The sequence below is a fragment of the Pristiophorus japonicus genome, chromosome 5, assembly GCF_044704955.1.
Source record: "Pristiophorus japonicus isolate sPriJap1 chromosome 5, sPriJap1.hap1, whole genome shotgun sequence".
NCBI classification, from domain to species: Eukaryota; Metazoa; Chordata; class Chondrichthyes; family Pristiophoridae; genus Pristiophorus; species Pristiophorus japonicus.
The window spans coordinates 89,120,660-89,141,746 of record NC_091981.1 but is presented as its reverse complement, the minus strand read 5'-3'; positions in this window follow the sequence as shown (position 1 = coordinate 89,141,746).

Here is a 21,087-nt window from a genome sequence, read left to right as displayed (position 1 = left end):
CTAGAAATAAGGCTTCAGAGGCTAGTGGGCCCACATGTTGCCTTCCCTGTGGCCACCGGTTGTGTGGATCCCGCTGGAGGCAGCATTGGTAAGTGAAGGCCTTCCTTTGATGCCATCTCTCCCTGACAGTGCCAGCACCTACCACGTGTTTGCTTATGATTGTGTGCAAGTTGCAGGCTGCATGGTGCAATGCCCTACCTCACCCTCACGGGAGCCCTTGTGCCATTTATGATTGCAGGTGAGACCCTGAGTGTGAGCCAAAGCCAGGATGATAGCCTTGAGGGCACTGGCGGTAAAAGCTAGGGAGAGACCACTGATGCAAGTGGGAGGCAAAGCCAGCAGGACAGCCTTTGAGGCCACTGAGATCCATAGCCAGGACGATACCCTCGAGGCCACTCCATCCATTGGTGCCATGTCCGATGAGGCCAAGGAAGAGGGAGACACTGCTGGCAGCACCATGTCACTGCTTTCTACACTCACATGCTCCAGCTCAGATACTGGGAATGTTAGATTTAGCAGAGGGGTCTACACTGGATGATGCACCGGGGCCTAGCGGGCTGCAGCATGGTGAAGGACAAAGGCAAGCTCGGATGCGATCTCTCCGGATGGCGAGTTCGCACGCGAGTTCTTACTGAAGAGCACTCAGACGAGCCCATCAGTGTTGGGGCTTATGAAAAAAGGGTGGAGTCCATGCCTTCTCAGATATTGGGGGCAATGGCAAGGATGCCCGAGACTCTGTTGCAAGTGGTCAGTAGTGTGGAGGAATCTGCCTCCCGCATTGTGGACAGCTCTGTGCACATCATGGAGCCCATCATTATCAGTGTGCAGGCGATGGTGGACACCCAGATTGACGGTGTGAACCCTGGGAATGCCCGCAATTTAGTCTGCCATTCCATCTGCTTCTCCCTGCTCATCGGGAAAGAAATGTCTGTCACTTGACTGATGGTGCAATGTGCGGCAAACTGCAAAAAATGGTTGATATGTCTGTTGTAGCAGCTTGGAAAGATCCAGTGGCATAGAAATTGAGTGCTATGGTCACTTTGGTTGTGACGCTCAGGGCTGTCTTCAGCCTTGTCTGAGGCTGGAGGTCTGGCTGCAGGAGATTGCCCAGCTCCCTCATGATGTCCTTCCGGAATCGAAGTCTATGGAGACATTGGTCATCCATCAGGTCCATGTACGAAACTGCTATCTGTAGACCCTTGCCACCTCTCTGGGTTGAGGTCTGTCACCATCACCATGGCCTTCAGCGTGTTTGGCAGCCATGTCTGCTGCATCCCTTGCCCGCTGCCTCTGGAGCCGTTGTAAAGGGCGATGCCTTCTTCTGCGTGACATCCTGCCGCGCAAAGTATGCAGGAGCAGTTCCACTGCCAGCATTGAGCCCATTGCCTCCACAATCAGAAGCTCCACAATGATGCCGCTGCGTTGTCGAGATTGAAGACTCTGGCACACTAGCAATCAAAACTGATACACCATCTTGGGAACTGTTGGGGGAGATGGCTCATCAGGGGAAGGCAGTAGCAGCCAAGTCCATGGCACCAGGGATGGCTCTGCTGCACAGAGGGCAGGAAAATGAGAGAGAGAGCTATAGTGATAGGGGATTCTATTGTAAGGGGAATAGATAGGCATTTCTGCGACCACAAACGAGACTCCAAGATGGCATGTTCCCTCCCTGGTGCAAGGGTCAAGGATGTCTCAGAGTGGCTGCAGCGCATTCTGGAGGGGGAGGGTGAACAGCCAGTTGTCGTGTACATATAAGTACCAACGATATAGGTAAATAATGGGATGAGGTCCTACAAGCTGAATTAGGGAGCTAGGAGTTAAATTAAAAAGCAGGACCTCAAAAGTAGTAATCTCAGGATTGCTACCAGTGCCACGTGCCAATCAGAGTAGGAATTGCAGGATAGCTCAGATGAATACGTGGCTTGAGGAATGGTGCAAGGGAGAAGGATTCAAATTCCTGGGACATTGGAACCGGTTCTGGGGGAGATGGGACCAGTACAAACCGGACGGTCTGTACCTGGGCAGGACCAGAACTGATATCCTAGGTGGAGTGTTTGCTAGTGCTGTTGGGGAGGGTGTAAACTAAAAAGGCAGGCGGATGGGAATCTATGCAGGGAGGCAGAGGGAAGTAAAAAGGGGGCAGAAGCAAAAGATAGGAAGGAGAAAAGCAAGAGTGGAGGGCAGAGAAATCAAGGGCAAAAATCAAAAAGGGCCACATTACAACATAATTCTAAAAGCACTAAGAGTGTTAAAAAAACAAGCCTGAAGGCTCTGAGTCTTAATGCAAGGAGCATTCATAATAAGGTGGATGAATTGACTGCATAGATAGCTGTAAACGGAGATGATGTAATTGGGATTACGGAGACATGGCTCCAAGGTAACCAAGGCTGGGAACTCAACATCCAGGGATATTCATAATTTAGGAAGGACAGACAGGAAGGAAAAGGAGATGGGGTAGCGATACTGGTTAAAGAGGAGATTAACGCAATAGTAAGGAAGAACATTAGCTTGGATGATGCAGAATCTATATGGGTAGAGCTGCGAAACACCAAAGGGCAGAAAACTTTAGTGGTAGTTGTGTGCAGACCACCAAACAGTAGTAGTGAGGTTGGGGATGGCATCAAACAGGAAATTAGGGCACATACAGTAAGGGTACAGCAGTTATCATGGGTGACTTTAATCTGCATACTTATTGGGCTAACCAAACTGGTACCAATACTGTGGAGGAGGATTTCCTGGAGTGCATAAGGGATGGTTTTCTAGACCAATATGTCGAGCAACCAACTAGAGAGCAGGCCATCCTAGACTGGGTCTTGTGTAACGAGAGAGGATTGATTAGCAATCTGGTCATGCGGGGCCCCTTGGGGAAGAGTGACCATAACATGGTACAATTCTTCATTAAGTGGAGAGTGACACAGTTAATTTAGAGACTAGGGTCCTAAACTTAAAGAAAGGAAACTTTGACGGTATGAGACGTGAATTGGCTAGGATAGACTGGAGAATGGTACTTCAAGCGTTGATGGTGGATAGGCAATGGCAGACATTTAAATATCACATGGATGAAAGACAACAATTGTACATCCCTGTGTGGCGTAAGAATAAAAAAGGAAAGGTGGCTCAACCATGGCTAACAAGGGAAATTAGGGAAAATGTTAAATCCAAGGAAGAGGCATATAAATTGGCCAGAAAAAGCAGCAAACCGGAGGACTGGGAGAAATTTAGAATTCAGCAGAGGAGGACTAAGGGTTTAATTAGGAGGGAGAAAATAGAGTATGGAAGTAAGCTTGCAGGGAACATAAAAACTGATTGCAAAAGCTTCTGTAGATATGTGAAGAGAAAAAGATTAGTGAAGACTAATGTAGGTCCCTTGCAGTCAGAATCGGGGGAATTCATAATGGGGAACAAGGAAATGGCAGACCAATTGAACAAATACTTTGGTTCTGTCTTCACTAACGAAGACACGAATAACCTCCCGAAAATACTTTGGGACCGAGGATCTAGCGAGACGTTGAAACTGAGGGAAATCCTTATTAGTCAGGAAAGGGTGTTAGGGAAACTGAAGGGACTGAAGGCCGATAAATCGCCAGGGCCTGATAGTCTGCATCCTAGAGTATTTAAGGAAGTGGCCCTAAAAATAGTAGATGCATTGGTGGTCATTTTCCAACATTCTATAGAATCTGGATCAGTTCCTATGGATTGGAGGGTAGCTAATGTAACCTCACTTTTTAAAAAAGGAGGGAGAGAGAAAACTGGGAATTACAGACTGGTTCGGCTGACATCGGTGGTGGGGAAAATGCTGGAATCAATTATTAAAGATGTAATAGCAGCACATTTGGAAAGCAGTGACAGGATCGGTCCAAGTCAGCATGGATTTATGAAAGGGAAATGATGCTTGACAAATCTTCTAGAGTTTTTTGAGGATGTAACTAGTAGAGTGGATAAGGGAGAACCAGTGGATGTGGTGGATTTGGACTTTCAAAAGGCTTTTGACAAGGTCCCACACAAGAGATTGGTGTGCAAATTTAAGGCACATGGTATTGGGGGTAATGTATTGACGTGGATGGAGAACTGTTTGGCAGACAGGAAGCAAAGTGTAGGAATAAACAAGTCCTTTTAAGAATGGCAGGCAGTGACTAGTGGAGTGCCGCAGGGTTCAGTGCTAGGACCCCAGCTATTTACAACATACATTAATGATTTAGATGAAGGAATTGAATGCAATATCTCCAACTTTGCAGATGACACTAAGCTGGGTGGCAGTGCGAGCTGTGAGGAGGATGCTAGGAGGCTGCAGGTGAACTTGGACAGGTTAGGTGAATAGACAAATACATGGCAGATGCAGTATAATATGGATAAGTGTGAGGTTATCCACTTTGGTGGCAAAAACAGGAAGGCAGATTATTATCTGAATGGTGACACATTAGTAAAAGGGAAGGTGCAATGAGACCTGGGTGTCATGGTACATCAGTCATTGAAGGTAGGCATGCAGGTGCAGCAGGCAGTAAAGAAAGCAAATGGCATGCTGGCCTTCATAGTGAGGGGATTTGTGCATAGGAGCAGGGAGGTCTTACTGCAGTTGTACAAGGCCTTGATGAGACCACACCTTGAGTATTGTGTGCAGTTTTGGTCTCCTAATCTGAGGAAGGATATTCTTGCTATTGAGGGAGTGCAGCAAAGGTTCACCAGACTGATTCCCGGGATGGCAGGACTGACATATGAAGAAAGACTGGATCAACTAGGCTTATATTCACTGGAATTTAGAAGAATGAGAGGAGATCTCATAGAAACATATAAAATTCTGATGGGATTGGACAGGTTAGATGCAGGAAGAATGATTGCGAAGTTGGGGAAGTCCAGAACCAAGGCTCACAGTCTAAGGATAAGAGGTAAGCCATTTAGGACCGAGATGAGGAGAAACTTCTTCACAGAAAATTGTGAACCTGTGGAATTCTCTCCCACCGAAAGTTGTTGAGGCCAGTTCATTAGATATATTCAAAAGGCAAAAGGGAGTTAGATGTGGCCCTTACGGCTAAAGGGATCAAGGGGTCTGGAGAGAAAGCAGGAATGGGGTACTGAAGTTGCATGATCAGCCATGATCATATTGAATGGTGGTGCAGGCTCGAAGGGCCGAATGATCGACTCCTGTACCTACTTTCTACGTTTCTATGTAATCCCGGTCTAAACAAGGCAACTGACAAACTTGTGAAAAGTCAAAAAAATTCTCAGCAAAAAGAATGGTGCACTGTGTACCGATCCAAAAAATTTGTTGGCACCGATAGGCAGCCGCAAGACTTTTTACCGTCCGGGACTGGAGCTGCAGTGGTGTGTGCTCTGACGATGTCATTAAGGACACCTTTGCAGGTGGATGTTGGGGGAAAGGGGCATTTCTTAGAGCAGTGCTGCGAATGTTGGCCAGTCTGCCGTAAGTCGTCAGCCATTCCATGCCAGCCTGTGGCTGCCGATTTCAGGCGGCCAGAGGCCTTATTGGGAGCGTCAATTTCGACCCCAATGAGTTTGTGGGCTGACCTCAGAAAAGCTAATAAAACTGTATTAATCCTGATTCAGGGGAAGATTGTGAATACAATTAGCCCCTTAATTCCTCCATCTTTCTAAACCTTTCTTTTATTCCTATTTTTGCATGCCCTTCCCTTGCCCTTGGAGGAAGGATACTTAAAATTGAGCATCTGGAAACAGAGACAGTAGAAACAGAAAATCAATAAAGCAAAAAGTTGCCGTGCTTTGGGAAGCATCAAATATTTGTTGCTGTAGGGTAGAAGTACTACAGGAACTTCATTGTAGGTAACTTTGATGATTTCTTGTCCACAGAGGAAGCACAGTGCATTCCCAATTCATCTCACTTCCAATTTGCCAGCCATTCTAAAAATATTCAGCTTTTTTGTTTTTCTTACCAAAGTGGATAACTTCACACTTCCCCACATTGTGTTCTATTTACTATGTTTTTTTCCCCACTCAGTCAACCTGTCTATATCTCCCTGCAGCCTCTTTGTGTCCTCCTCACAGATTACTTTCCCACCTAACTTTGTATCATCAACAAACCTGGATACATTACACTCAGTTCCTTCATCTAAGTCTTTAATATAGATTGTAAATAGCTGAGGCCCCAGCACTGATCCTGGTACCCTGCTAGTTACAGCCTACCAACTTGAAAAAGTCCTGTTTATTCTGACTCTCTTTTTTCTGTCCATTAACAAATTCTCAATCCATGCTAATATATTACCCCCAATCCCATGAGTCCTAATTTTGTGTGATAACCTCTTGTGTGGCACCTTATCGAATGCTTTTTGAAAATACAAATACACTACATCCACTGGTTCCCCTGTATCAATCCTACAAGTTACATCTTCAAAAAGCTCTTATAGATTTGACAAACACAATTTCCCTTTCATAAAACCATGTTGACTCTGCCTAATCATATTACAATTTTTTAAATGCCCTGTTACTACGTAACTAATAATAGATTTGAGAATTTTGTCTACAGCTGATGTCAGACTAACTGGCCTATTGTGCCCCGTTTTTTTCTCTTTCTTTTTTAAATAGTGTGTTATGTTTGCTAGCTTCCAATTCTTGGGGACTGTTCTAGAATCTCAGGAATTCTGGAAAATTAATACCAGTGCATCCATTATCTTTGCAGCTACCTCTTTTAAAACCTTAGGATGGAGGTCATCAGGTCCAGGGGATTTGTCGCCACTTAATTTCTCCAGTCTTTACTTATACTGATTTTTTTTATGTTCCTAATTCTCTCTGGACCTTGGTTCCCCATTATTTCCGGAATGTTTTTTGTGTCTTCTACCATGAAGACAGATATAAAGTATTTGTTTAATGTCTCTGCCATTTCCTTACTGCCCATTATAATTTCTCCTGTCTCTGCCTCTAATGGGCCCACATTTACGTTCACTAATCTCTTCCTATTTACATACCTATAGTAACGTTTACAATCTGTTTGTATATCTCTTGCTAATTTACTCTCATTTTTTTTTCTTTCCTTTTCCATTTCTTGGTCCTCCTTTGCTGAATTCTAAAATCCTCCCAATCCTCAGGATATTATCATTCTTTTTGGCAACATTATAAGCTTCTTCCTTCGATCTAATACTATCTTTAACTTCACTTGTTAGCCATGGTTAGACCACTTTTCCTGTGGGATTTTTGTGCCTTAAAGGAATGTATATTTGTTGTAAATTATGTATTAATTCTTTAAATGCCAGCTATTGCTTGTCTACCGTCGTATCTTTTAATGTAGTTTCCCAAACTACCTTAGCCAACTCACGCCTAATACCTATGTAATTTGCTTTGTTTAGATTTAAGACCCTAGTTTCGGAAATGAAGTGAGAAGAGGGTTTCACTCCAGTATGATGCAATTGTAACTTTCACGATGAATCATTTTGAAATAAAATTGCTAGATAATGAGTCCATCACTTTCTAGCAGCAACTGATACAGGCATTTTGTTGAGATTTTGATTGTAATGGTCCATTTAGAATGAGCTTTGAGCAATTCCTTTTGATGGGTGTGTGACAAGAAAATGATAAGATAAAGATTGTGGATGAGAATTTTATGTAGGAGATAGGTAGAACTGACAATAAAAAAGGGAGACCGACAGATAGAATGAAGCATTATAAAAAATTTGGTACTTGTAAAAAGTGATATCAATCAGGAATTGAAAATAAATGCTGACAATAAGCGATATAGGCTCACATCAGTTACAAATTTCCACTCATAAAATAGACACTGAAGTTCAAAAGGTTACACTTTTCAGTACTTTAAACTTTAAATCCTTAATTATTACACAAAAAACATGGCCATAAGCCCCCAGAATTCAGGCAACATTGAAATACCAGAGTATTATACCACATATGTATTTTAAAAACAGCAGTGGAGGCTAGGAATTAAGAAAATAAATAATAATTCAATTACATGACCAACAGTCTAGCTAAACAAACCACAATTGTTTGTAGAATAGACCAGTTAACCAATTTTCAATCGAAACTAGCCAAACGTTCAATCAAAACCACATATAATTATATGCAGTTCTCAAGAGAAAGCTAAACAGCTTGGTCCTCATGTACTTTGCAAAGTAATTTAATTTAGGTAGGTAATAGATTCATAAAATAACGTCATATTAAGCACAAATCAATGAAAAGTATGCATTATTGCTGAATAATATGCTTTGGATTTAGTTTGTTCTTAGGATGCATTGGCTACAGTAAATTAATCATTATTACTTTAGTTATTTAAGCAATTCAGTGATTGTTGATATTCTCTAAGCTCCTTTTTTGGTATTCCTGCAACAGCATGAGTATTTATCTTTAACCCACAGAGATCCAATATAAGAAAAAGAGCAAGATGACATTTTTTACACATTTATTGAGACCTTAAGCTCCATGATGACTACCAAGCCACAACAACTTACATTTCTATAACTCATTTAATGTTTTGAAAAAAAAGTGTTTTACAGAGAGGGAAGAAAAAGAGGACAAAATACAAAAAGGAACATAGCCTGCAGCATGAGAGATTGGGATAAGTGATCAAAGAAAGGCTTAAGTCAAAAAGATGGACTTTGAGAGGTTTTTAAAGATGGAGAGAGAGAGATTGAGAGGTGAAGGTTTTTAGTGAGGAAGTTCCAGAAAGTGGGACTGAGGTAGCTAAAAGTGCTGCCACCAATAGTGGGACAAAGGGAAGGGGATGGGGATGCAAAAATGTTGAGAGTCAGAAAACAGAAGGATAATAGATGGGATGTAAGGATGGCAGTGTTCCAGAAACAGGGTAGAGTGAGGCCATGGAGGGATTTGAGGAAAAGGACATGAGAGTTTAAATTTAATGTTGGGAGACATGGAGCCAATGTAGGTCACTGAGAACAGGTGTGATTGATGAGCAGGATTTATTGTGGAACAGGTGGCTGAGTTTGGGTGAAAAAAATGTTGGTTTTGAAGCTCAGCTTAGGATTGAACAAGAGCCATGGGGTTAAATATCCGGGGGCTTAACGCCACCCGTTACCGGCAAAATATAGCATAAAGAGTGCGGCCGTTGCTCTTTTGACAGCTTGTGGTGGGTCCCACGGCAAACATTTTCCAAGGCCTGGCAGTGCTGCCGGTAAGATTGATGGCCTTGTAGATTTAAATGAGGGAGAGATAACATCAGTCGGCTTGCAACACCGACTTAACGTCATCTCGGCGAACTTGGACCTGAGTGCTGAGTTCAGCACTGGGTCTTAAGTTTGCCATGTAAGCTTAGTGTGCAGCAGACTGACAGAGGCACTGTCAACACCTCTTAAAGGCATGCACACATCTTTTAGGTAATTTTGCATTTAAGTTTTTGGATTAGATTTTTAGATTTTATTGAAGTAGTGACTTGCTGAAATACATGTAAAAAATGTTAAATATGTAGGGAGTGCTGCTGGATTCTTCCTAGGCCTCAAATCTCCTCCAAAGTGGTGAGGTGAGGCTACGACTGGGAGGTGTGCCTAATGATTGATACAGATTGTTGGTAGGTGAGTGATTTGGGCAGGGGGAGGGGTAGCCGGGGAGAGTCATGCATTGAGAAGTGTGTGAGGCTAGTAGTGCAGTTGGTAGGAGATGGCTTTTGAAGATGCATTCATTGACATTGACCAGTGGTCTGAGGTCATGAAGCTTCTTTGGGCACTGGAGCCAGGTGGTGGGGGGAGGGAAAGGTGACACTGTTAACAGTGATGGGCTCGGTGATGTGGTTCCACATCATTTTTTCTGGAGAGCCCCTGTTGGTAGAAGGTCTCTCTTGCAATGTTGACCCCTTGCACAAAGCTGGAGTGCTATGTGTGAGACTCTGGGTGCCTCTTTCCTGGCTTGCTGAGCCATTTGTGTTAGTGCGAAGCACTTTTTCCATTTTTTGAGGTGTGGAAGGGAATTCAGCTTTAAGAGCTGAAGACTCCCATTTGGGACTTCTTTTTATAGTTAATTTGTTTTTAAAGGGCTGAAAACTGCATTTTTTAACGTCATTTTTATTTTTATTAGTTCAGAAGGCATTGCCCTTTATAATGTCCTACAATGCCTAGTAAACTCATTGCTTCGCTTCCAGAGGCTGTTGGAAGACAGAACGCTGCTTCTGTATGGCAACTTCGCCTCCGATGCCTGAACTAATGCCACCAACAGGCTGTTCTTTACTTCCCAGCATAAACTTTTCTCCTCTAACACTTCGACAATTTTTAGTGGCCGTTAACCCAAGGCCACAGTGCCACCGGCAACTCCTTTGGCGGCCACAAATATTTAGCCCATGGTCTGGTTCTGCCCAAGCAAATGGCCGCGGAAAGGGAGTGATGTCAGTGACAAGGGAGTGGAACTTAAGGCAAGAACCAAAGAATTTGGCTTCAATCTGCCTGATGTTCTGCATCAGCATAAAATGATCGCAAAAATCCAAAATGTTCCAACAGATTCAAGGCACAATCGGAGTATCTGGGAGCTAGTAAGGCAAATATTGGACTGGCTTGCTCGTCTTTGGCACATGGGAACGGTGACATTTTTATGGCAATGGATTGTGATTGTGGGCTTTTGGGGCCCAACAACTTTGCAGTTAGAGGATTTTGCAGCAAATTTAAGAGTATTATTGTGATTCTGTCATTGCAATCACAAACTGTTTATAAATGATTTATCTTGAATATAATTCTATGAGCGTTACATTTTTAATTGTGTCTTCTTGTGAAGGTAAAAGTCACAAGCATATATATTTGCATATAGTTTATAGTTTAGGAAATTTACGCTGCTGTTTGGTGATAAAAATAGGGCGGCTTCTCTTATACACAAGCATAATACTTTGAGTATTGTACATAGGGGAGTACAGAAAGTAGTTCACTAGGTATCCTTTTCTTCTCCGTTACAGTTATGCTTGCTTAAGGCTCCAGCTCATTATACTCTGGATGCTGCACTCACTACCTATACTTGCAATGTTATGGCTGAGCTGTAAGTTCAGTGAATACAGTCGGCAAGATGAGTGCTACAAATATAATTTCAATCTTCTTTCTCACACATTGGGCTGGATTTTTGGCTCATTTGCACCTCGGTTACTGCCCCAGCAGAGCATTAAATGCTATTTTTGCGTGTTATGCCGGGCATTCAGGATTTAGCGCACGGCTGGAAGATTTGGCTATTGCTTTGCGTCGGCGCAAAAATTTACCACAGCCCTCCGTTTTCAGTATGACATCGATCATTGTGCAATGCTGCACTTGCGTCCAGGATGGAACTTTCGGCCTTAACGCCTCATTTAACACCCACCCCAGGAAACACCTGAAAAAAACAGGTGGCCCCAGGGTGGAGCAGGCGGTATTGGCAGCATTTTTAAGTGGAGGGAAGAGGATCCCACATCGCAGGTCATATTGCTGTGTGAACCTCCGACTTGCAAACTTCACTTTTATCTACCATTACAGTGCCCTTACAACTTCAGTGAGAAAATGTAATGGGGGCATTACTAGTTCGCCAGCGTATCATGATCCAAGCAATTACCAGGTGGTGTCAAGCTAGAGAAAGGGCTTTTGTCCATGTCGGCCCATGGATGAGGAGATGCCGATGATGTCTGGGGTGGAGGGCTTACACCCCCACGGGTTTCCAGGCACCAACGCTCATACCTCCAGCTTTCTGAGGGGCAGGGTGTGAGAAGGCTGCACTTCCAAAAGGAAGTGCTGACAGAGATATGCCATCTCCTACAGGCACTGCTCTGGAGGCAGCCTTCAATACTCCCCTCAACAGGTATCTAAATTCATTGTGGTGTGCTACATGTTGCATAGCTTGGCCATCATGAGGGGCCAGGCATTGCCAGTGGGGATTGCAGGACCACCTTCAGAAGAGGAGAACGATGAAGAGGAGCCTGGTGAGGCCCGCATTGGATAGCCACCCCATCCACGGGGGAGGCAGCGTGGAGATGCTGCCGGACCAACACGTGAATGTCACCACCTCCTAAATGGAGGAAACTGAAGGATGGAGCTAATATTGCACACGTTATGTGCCCCCATAAAGACACATCTCCGGTGAACGTTGGAAAGATGCACAAGACACCAATGGCAAATGATGAGTCATAAATTTTATTGCAACAAAGTCACAAAAGCCCCCCTACCAAAATAAAACCATAAAATATACAATGTTATTTTGCAGGGCAGTAAACAACAATGAAACTGCTTCACCGCCGCTCAGGCGCACATATTCTGTTGTGTAATACCTGACTTAATGCCAACGCTCCTCCAACTTACATTTTCACCGAAACTTGCAGTTGAAGCGCAAACTGTTTTCAGGCGCAAACTTTAATGCCCCGCTGCGATTAACGCCACAAAATCCAAAAAGCCCCAAATCCAGCCCGTGAAAAGAAAGAATTTGTTACGTGCAAACTGCAAGTTTTATATTTTATTACATTCTCTTTCGTGCTGGTTTTCTGTAGCACTTTCTACCGCATAAGTCTCTTACTGAATTAAATCAAATCAGAAGCAGACCTTTATAGGTGAGTATTTTTAATGAATCACTCAGTGGGACTGATGTAACAGTTGATGATATGTTTTAAATCTTTCATTAGAGCTGCTATATCCATGTGTCCCCTACATATCTCTGTAACCACAGATCACTATATGAAAGTTTTATTGTACATAGTGTCTTATTTCTCACATCATAAGAAAACTATGTTTAAGCTTAAACTGCAAAGCGTTATTAAAATGTATTATTGAATAGCCAGATCTTGAATTGAAAATTCTTTAAAAATTGAAGATAAAAGGGTGGTGAGTTAGAACACTAGACTTTCATCTCTGGTTAAACTCAGATTTAACACTTTTAATGTCTCTTCCCATCTATTATAAAAGGGAATTTATTTTAAAAGTGCACTCCTAGATGAAAATCCCACAATTTCCCATTGTATAATCTGTTGATTATGTTGTGTATGAGTAAATAACTGACAAACCTAGCCAAGAGTAATGTAACTTAACTTAACTGTGCTTTTATACAACTTAAAATAGAGTCCCAATCCGGCATGAACCAGCATGAGTACAGCAACTGTGAATAGCTCCCGCAGGGTCCTAATGCCGATCCAGTGAGTTTAACAAATAAATAGAGTATGAACACAACATAATCCCAGTGGGCAAAGCTCTGCTCCAGGAGCACGACTTTGGGAAATCGACCGTTTGGAGTCCACAGTAAAGTAAACAAGTCCACAGCTCTAAACTGGCACTATTCACTACATCAAGTTTAATTTATCCTTTCCTTTGAACAATGCAATGGGCTAGATTTTCCTTTTCTTTTCCAAGAGTATATTTTATAATAATATCTTAATGGTAAGTCTACTGAGTTACTGCTATTTCACTTCAGCATAAATTTTTCTTGATGTGGTGGCAATCACAGTTTTTAAGTGCAAGTCAATGAAAAGTAAGCTGGAAATAACCAAGTTAATGAGCTTAGCAAGTTTAAATGATACCACTGACCTCAAAATAGTCAGGTTGGGGAGATACTACCAGCATAGTAACCTGGAAAACAATGTTGCTATAGGAGAGGAAACAGCACAAACAGACTTGTTATTAGGTTGAAATAGAATTCCTTCGACTAAAATGTAAGAGCAGCATCTTCAAAAAAAAAAAGGGGAGCAATGGGCTGCCACTGGCCTTTCACCTTTTGACCCGTAGTTCAAATCCAGGACCAATCAAAAGGATGAAAGTATTCTCTGTCACTACGTTGACAATCTCATTCAGAGAGACTACAGGACAGTTGGGCTGGAATCTAACCAGCCCTGTGAGTGTGGGTTTGGAGGCAGGCCTGCTGTATGTGCAGACTATTGATGTACTCTCTGTGCAGACACTGTGTATATACATGCTGGCACCACTAGAGGGTGCAACTGGTGGACACGGGGTTTCCTGCCCTGGTGGCAGGGGCTGTATAAAAGGCTGCACACCATGCTTGTGCCTCACTTTGGAGTTAGGAATAAAGGACCAAGGTCACTACTATTGCCTCGTGGAGTCATTCATAAGCACACTACAGACATAATAACTGGCGACGAAAATAAGGACTTTCACGCGATATTATGGCTACCTTTGGCACACTAAAAGACATCGCAGAGAGTGATGATTGGGATGCCTTTACGGAACGGCTCGAGCTATATTTTGTGGCAGATGATCTGGCAGGGGAGACGGACACATTGTCGGAGAAGCGCAAGACTATACTGCTGACCAGTTGTGGGCCCGAGGTCTACCGCCTCGTCAGGGACTTGTTGGCACCCACGAAGGCCAAGGATAAGACATATGATGAGCTGACTGAACTAATTTACATCCAAATTAAACCAAAAGAGAACATCCTCATGGCCAGGTACAGATTCTACAATCACCGCAGACCTGAGGGCCAAGAAATTCCAAAATATGCTGCCGACCTCAGGAGACTTGCGGCACTGTGTGATTTTGGCACACACCTTAGCGAAGCATTGCGAGACATCTTCATTATGGGAGTTGGCTACGAGGGCCTCCTTCACAAGCTATTATCTACCGACACCACAGTCAACCTGCAGAAGGCCATCAGCATCAGTCAGGCATTCATGACCTCGACCTGCAGCACCAAGCAAATCATTCATCCTGTGGACTCAAACCCGGCAAGTACTGTACACAGAATGGTGCCTTTCACAGGCAAGACTGTAGAACGTGGCTCTGCCCAGGGCAGAGAGCACAGACCTCAGGGTTCCAGAACTCAGAGTCCGCCGAGGTGTGCTAATCGAGTAGCACCATGCTGGCGTTACGGAGGAAACCATAGGGCTCACCAGTGTCGTTTTGCTGAGTACGCATGCAAAGCCTGTAACATGAAGGGCCACCTCCAGCGTATAAAAGAAATACGACTCACTGTCTAGCAGAGGAGTCGGTAGATGACTTCGAATCCAGCGTGGAGTCTGATGATTTGGCCAGAGAGGCAACTCAGCCCCAAGAAGGAGTGTATGGAGTGTTTACCTGCACCACCGATTGTCCTCCAGTGAAGATGGAAGTCGAGATAAACGGTGTTCCAGTCTTCATGAAAGTGGACATGGGAGCGAGCCAGTCAGTGATAAGTCAGCATACCTTTGAGAGGCTATGGAATGAAAAACGACCCGAGCTGGTTCCAGTACATGAAAAATTGCACAACTACACCAAGGAGCTGATCCCAGTCCTTTGTAGTGCGGGTGTAAGTGTAATCCATAATGGCGTGGTGCACAAGTTGCCTCTGTGGATTGTTGCAGCTGATGGTCCAACGCTACTCAGAAGAAGATGGATGGGGAAGATCCAGTGGAAATGGAAAGACCTCTTCACTCCAACAATCGATGTCCCCCATGCTCAGAGGCAGAGCAAAACCTCATCTTCGCTTGGGCCTGGCACCAGAGAAGAAACCAGCGCAGCACCTGAGGTACAGACCCTCTATCATGACTGTGTGGCAATGATCCAACCGGAGCGACCTAAAAGTACCTTCCCGGCTCCAGTCGCAGGACTCCTGGGGAGGAAGATCGAATTCACAGGCACTCTTCCAGCTTTTGTGGCAGAATCGCGGGAGAGAAGGATCAAGGCAGTTGACCTCAAGGACAGAGGCAAGATGGCGTTCCTGCTGCAGCGAGGTGCAGAGTGGTGTGGCAGGGTTCTCTTAAAGGAGACCTGCAACCAACTGAACTTAAAGAGACATTGTATGCATGGCAATCAATGTAATGAACCGATTAAGAATGTAAAGAACAAAATGTTGCGAGATGTCGGGAATAGAGTGTCCCCAAAAGTAGCAAGCGAGCGAATTCGGTAGGGTAAAGATGCCCTGCCCCAGGTGTCTCCACAAGTTATAGGCCTGTGACCTCAGAAGGGCGAAGGCACTGATCCTGATACCCTGCCCCAGATCTAACCCACGCTGCAGGCACCCGATGGCACTATTCGCCACAGACCTGGTAACAAAAATGGCGCCAATACGCGCAGTTGGCCACCGTTGCCCACCACCCGGATGGAGATGGTGGGGCCCCCAGACCCAGTCGCCACCTTGGCCATGTCCGGGAGTGAAAGGTCAGAACCAACGAGTTCCCCAAATGGGACCTGGAACAGCCAGGTTCCCAACACCGTTAGAGAGCAGACAGAAGATACTGCAGCCCTCAAAGGAGGACAGGGAGGACATCTGTGGCTCTGCCAACCACTAGGCAATGGCAAAGGCCCTGAGTCCTGGCTCGGTGAGCGAACCAAGCCCATCCCACGAGCAGGGAGGGGTACCCCGCCATTAGACGACTAGGACCCCGTCTGGTTGCTCTGGAACTAGCATCCTCGCATACCTGTACTGCTACCTCAGTACTGACCATGACTGAACTAATTATGCAATCTACCCAATCCTGGCACACGACCGTAAAACTTAACGAATGTGGGTCACTGAACCAAGGTGTCACGATACAAACTGTATTCTTGTGCTTGCGTTGTGTCTGATCCTGTATAGAGGTAATGGGCCAGCTGCATGATCTCGCTGTGAGCGGGGGGGAGGGGGGGGAAATGGATGTATGTAACCATGGACACACACATGGATCACACCCAGAACCCACTGGAACCTCCACTGCATATTGAACCATCCAGGCTGGTAACTACTACCCAATGTTGTGGCAAAAGGACTTGGGGGTTAACAGGGAGAGAGCCAAGCCAAAGCACAACCAAGGTGCAAGGGCTATTGGCACTTAAGTCTGGGGAGAGTTAAGCCAGAGACAATGGTGCAAAGGTAATTGGCACAAAGGACTTGGGGGATAGTGATGTTGTGTATGCAGACTATCGATGTACTCTCTGTGCAGACACTGTGTATATACATGCTGGCACCACTAGAGGGTGCAACTGGTGGAGACCGGGGTTTCCTGCCCTGGTGGCAGAGGCTGTATAAAAGGCTGCACACCATGCTTGTGCCTCACTGAGGAGTTAGGAATAAAGGACCAAGGTCACTACAGTTTGAATACAACACATTGCCTCGTGAAGTCATTCGTAAGCACACTACAGACATAATAGGGCCCACTGTCAAAATGGCCGAGATTAGGGCAGGGTGGGATACCGCTCTGAACCCGCCTCCTTGTCAGTTTCCAAAGTGTTGGGTCTGGATGTGGTTTACAGACCTGAGAGTAAGCAGCAGGCCAACCAATTAAGATCATTAAGAGATAGTTTAGAAGCGTTTAAAAATAATTTTACCAAGTAGTTAGCATTTTTCCAAGTTTTTCAGCAACTTCCCGTTGCTCGGGCTTCACGTCAGATAAGTGTGTTGGGTTCTCAGTCACTCTCCTTTGCTTTGACTAGTTGATAGCTGCAAATGTAGATTAAAAGCTACAATTTCACAATTTGAGATTTGGAATACACTTCTGAGATTTATGCAGTTTGGAAGTGTCTGCAGTGATCTCTTTATCCACTGTCACCTACTTGGAGCAACCTCTCTCACCATTGACAGATCACTTCTGTCATCTCAACTTCAGCTGCCATCTATTCCAGCAGCATCGATGCCCTTCAGAAAATCTCACCTTGATCCTCATAATCCCACCCCAACACCAGCAGCACCAGGCACACCAGCATCACCACCAACAGCACCAAACTTCTCCACAATCACCTCATGCTGCACAGGGCACAGGGCATCTGCACTCAACTACATTGCTGCCTGGGATTCCAGGGAGTGCCTCACCATGGCCACAGTTACTTCACTTAACACTGTGCACCCTGGCTATCACATAATACACCAGGTTGGCACCACTCCACACCAGGACCATAAGGCATCCCTGCAATGACTATACCATTCCTTTCACACTCGCCAGTTTTCAATGCGTGCACATTGTGCGCTGAAAATCGGCTTTTGTGATGCCTTCCCGCGTCCATACACACTCAGTATGGACCCAGGAGGCTGGAATTTCTGCCCCACTGTGTTCAAAATAAAGATTTCAATGTTTGAGAACACATTACGAGATGAATACGTGGCTTAAGCAGTGGTGCAGCAGGGAGGGATTCAAATTCGTGGGGCATTGGAACAGGTTCTGGGGGAGGTGGGACCAGTACAAACTGGATGGTCTGCACTTGGGCAGGAACGGAACTAATGTCCTAGGGGGAGTGTTTGCTCGTGCTGTTGGTGAGGAGTTAAACTAATATGGCAGGGGGATGGGAACTAATACAGGGAGACAGAGGGAAACAAAAAGGAGACAAAAACAAAAGACAGAAAAGAGATGAGTAAAAGTGGAGGGCAGAGAAACCAAAGGCAAGAAACAAAAAGGGCCACTGAATATAAAAGGGCTGCAGGAGGGGTAAAAACTAAAAATCATGGTTTAAAAACGAGGATGAAAACACTCTACCTAAATGCACGCATCATTCGAAATAAAGTAAATGAGTTGACAGCACAAATCATTACAAATGGGTATGATTTGGTGGCCATTACAGAAACATGGTTGCAAGGTGGCCAAAACTGGGAATTAAACATACAGGGGTATCTGACGATTCAGAAAGATAGGCAAGAAGGGAAAGGAGGTGGGCTAGCTCTGTTAATAAAGGATGATATCAGGGCAGTTGTGAGGGATGATATTGGCTCCAATGAACAAAATGTTGAATCATTGTGGGTGGAGATTAGAGATAGTAAGGGGAAAAAGTCACTGGTCGGCGTAGTTTATAGGCCCCCAAATAATAACTTCACGGTGGGGCGGGCAATAATCAAGGGAATAATGGAGGCATGTGAAAAAGGAATGACAGTAGTCATGGGGGATTTTAACCTACATATCGATTGGTCAAATCAAATCGCAGGGGGTAGCCTGGAGGAGGAATTCATAGAATGCATACGGGACTGTTTCTTAGAACAGTATGTAACAGAGCCTACAAGGGAGCAAGCCATCTTGGATCTGGTCTTGTGTAATGAGACAGGAAAAATAAACAATCTCCTCGTAAAAGATCCTCTCGGAATGAGTGATCACAATATGGTTGAATTTGTAATACAGATTGAGGATGAGGATGTTGTATCAGAAACGAGGGTACCATGCTTAAACAAAGGGGACTACAGTGGGATGAGGGCAGAGTTGGCTAAAGTAGACTGGAAACAAGGACTAAACGGTGGCACAATTGAGGAACAGTGGAGGACTTTTAACGAGCTCTTTCATAGTGCGCAAAAAAAATATATTCCAGTGAAAAAGAAGGGCAGCAAGAGAAGTGATAACCAGCCGTGGATAACCATGGAAATAAAGGAGAGTATCAAATTAAAAACCAATGCGTATAAGGTGGCCAAGGTTAGTGGGAAACTAGAAGATTGGGAACATTTTAAATGACAGCAAAGAATGACTAAGAAAGCAACAAAGAAAGGAAAGATAGATTACGAAAGTAAACTGGCGCAAAACATAAAAACAGATAGTAAAAGCTTTTACCGATATATAAAATGGAAGAGAGTGACGAAAGTAAATGTTGGTCCCTTAGAAGATGAGAAGGGAGATTTAATAATGGGAAATGTGGAAATGGCTGAGACCTTAAACAATTATTTTGCTTCCGTCTTCACAGTGGAAGACACAAAAACAATGCCAAAATTTGCAGGCCACAGGAATGTGGGAAGGGAGGACCTTGAGACAATCACTATCACTAGGGGAGTAGTGCTGGACAGGCTAATGGGACTGAAGGTAGACAAGTCCCCTGGTCCAGATGAAATACATCCCAGGGTATTAAAAGAGATGGCTGAAGTTATAGCAGATGCATTCGTTATAATCTACCAAAATTCTCTGGACTCTGGGGAGGTACCAGCAGATTGGAAAGCAGCTAATGTAACGCCTCTGTTTAAAAAAGGGGACATGCAAAAGGCAGGTAACTATAGGCCGGTTAGTTTAACATTTGTATTGGGGAAAATGCTTGAAACTATCATTAAGGAAGAAATAGCGGGACATCTGGATAGGAATAGTGCAATCAAGCAGACGCAACATGGATTCATGAAAGGGAAATCATGTTTAACTAACTTACTGGAATTCTTTGAGGATATAACGAGCATGGTGGATAGAGGTGTACCGATGGATGTGGTGTATTTAGATTTCCAAAAGGCATTCGATAAGGTGCCACACAAAAGGTTACTGCAGAAGATAAAGGTACGCGGAGTCAGAGGAAATGTATTAGCATGGATAGAGAATTGGCTGGCGAACAGAAAGCAGAGAGTCGGGATAAATGGGTCCTTTTCCGGTTGGAAATCAGTGGTTAGTGGTGTGCCACAGGGATCAGTGCTGGGACCACAACTGTTTACAATATACATAGATGACCTAGAAGAGGGGACAGAGTGTAGTGCAACAAAATTTGCAGATGGCACTAAGATTAGTGGGAAAGCGGGTTGTGTCGAGGACTCAGAGAGACTGCAAGGAGATTTGGATAGGTTAAGCGAATGGGCTAAGGTTTGGCAGATGGAATACAATGTCGGAAAGTGTGAGGTCATCCACCTTGGGAAAAAAAACAGTAAAAGGGAATATTATTTGAATGGGGAGAAATTACAACATGCTGTGGTGCAAAGGGACCTGGGGGTCCTTGTGCATGAATCCCAAAAGGTTAGTTTGCAGATGCAGCAGGTAATCAGGAAGGCAAATGGAATATTGGCCTTTATTGCGAAAGGGATGGAGTACAAAAGCAGGGAGGTGTTGCTGCAACTGTATAAGGTATTGGTAAGGCCGCACCTGGAGTACTGCATGCAGTTTTGGTCACCTTACTTAAGGAAGGATATACTAGCTTTGGAAGGGGTACAGAGACGATTCACTAGGCTGATTCCAGAAATGAGGGGGTTACCTTATGATGATAGATTGAGTAGACTGGGTCTTTACTCCTTGGAGTTCAGAAGGATGAGGGGTGATCTTATAGAAACATTTAAAATCATGAAAGGGATAGACAAGATAGAGGCAGAGAGGTTGTTTCCATTGGTGGGGGAGACTAAAACGAGGGGGCACAACCTCAAAATACGGAGGAGCCCATTTAAAACCGAGTTGAGAAAAAATTTCTTCTCCCAGAGCGTTGTGAATCTGTGGAATTCTCTGCCCAAGGAAGCAGTTGAGGCTAGCTCATTGAATGTTTTCAAGTCAAAGATAGATAGATTTTTAACCAATAAGGGAATTAAGGGTTACGGGGAGAGGGTGGGTAAGTGGAGCTGAGTCCACGACCA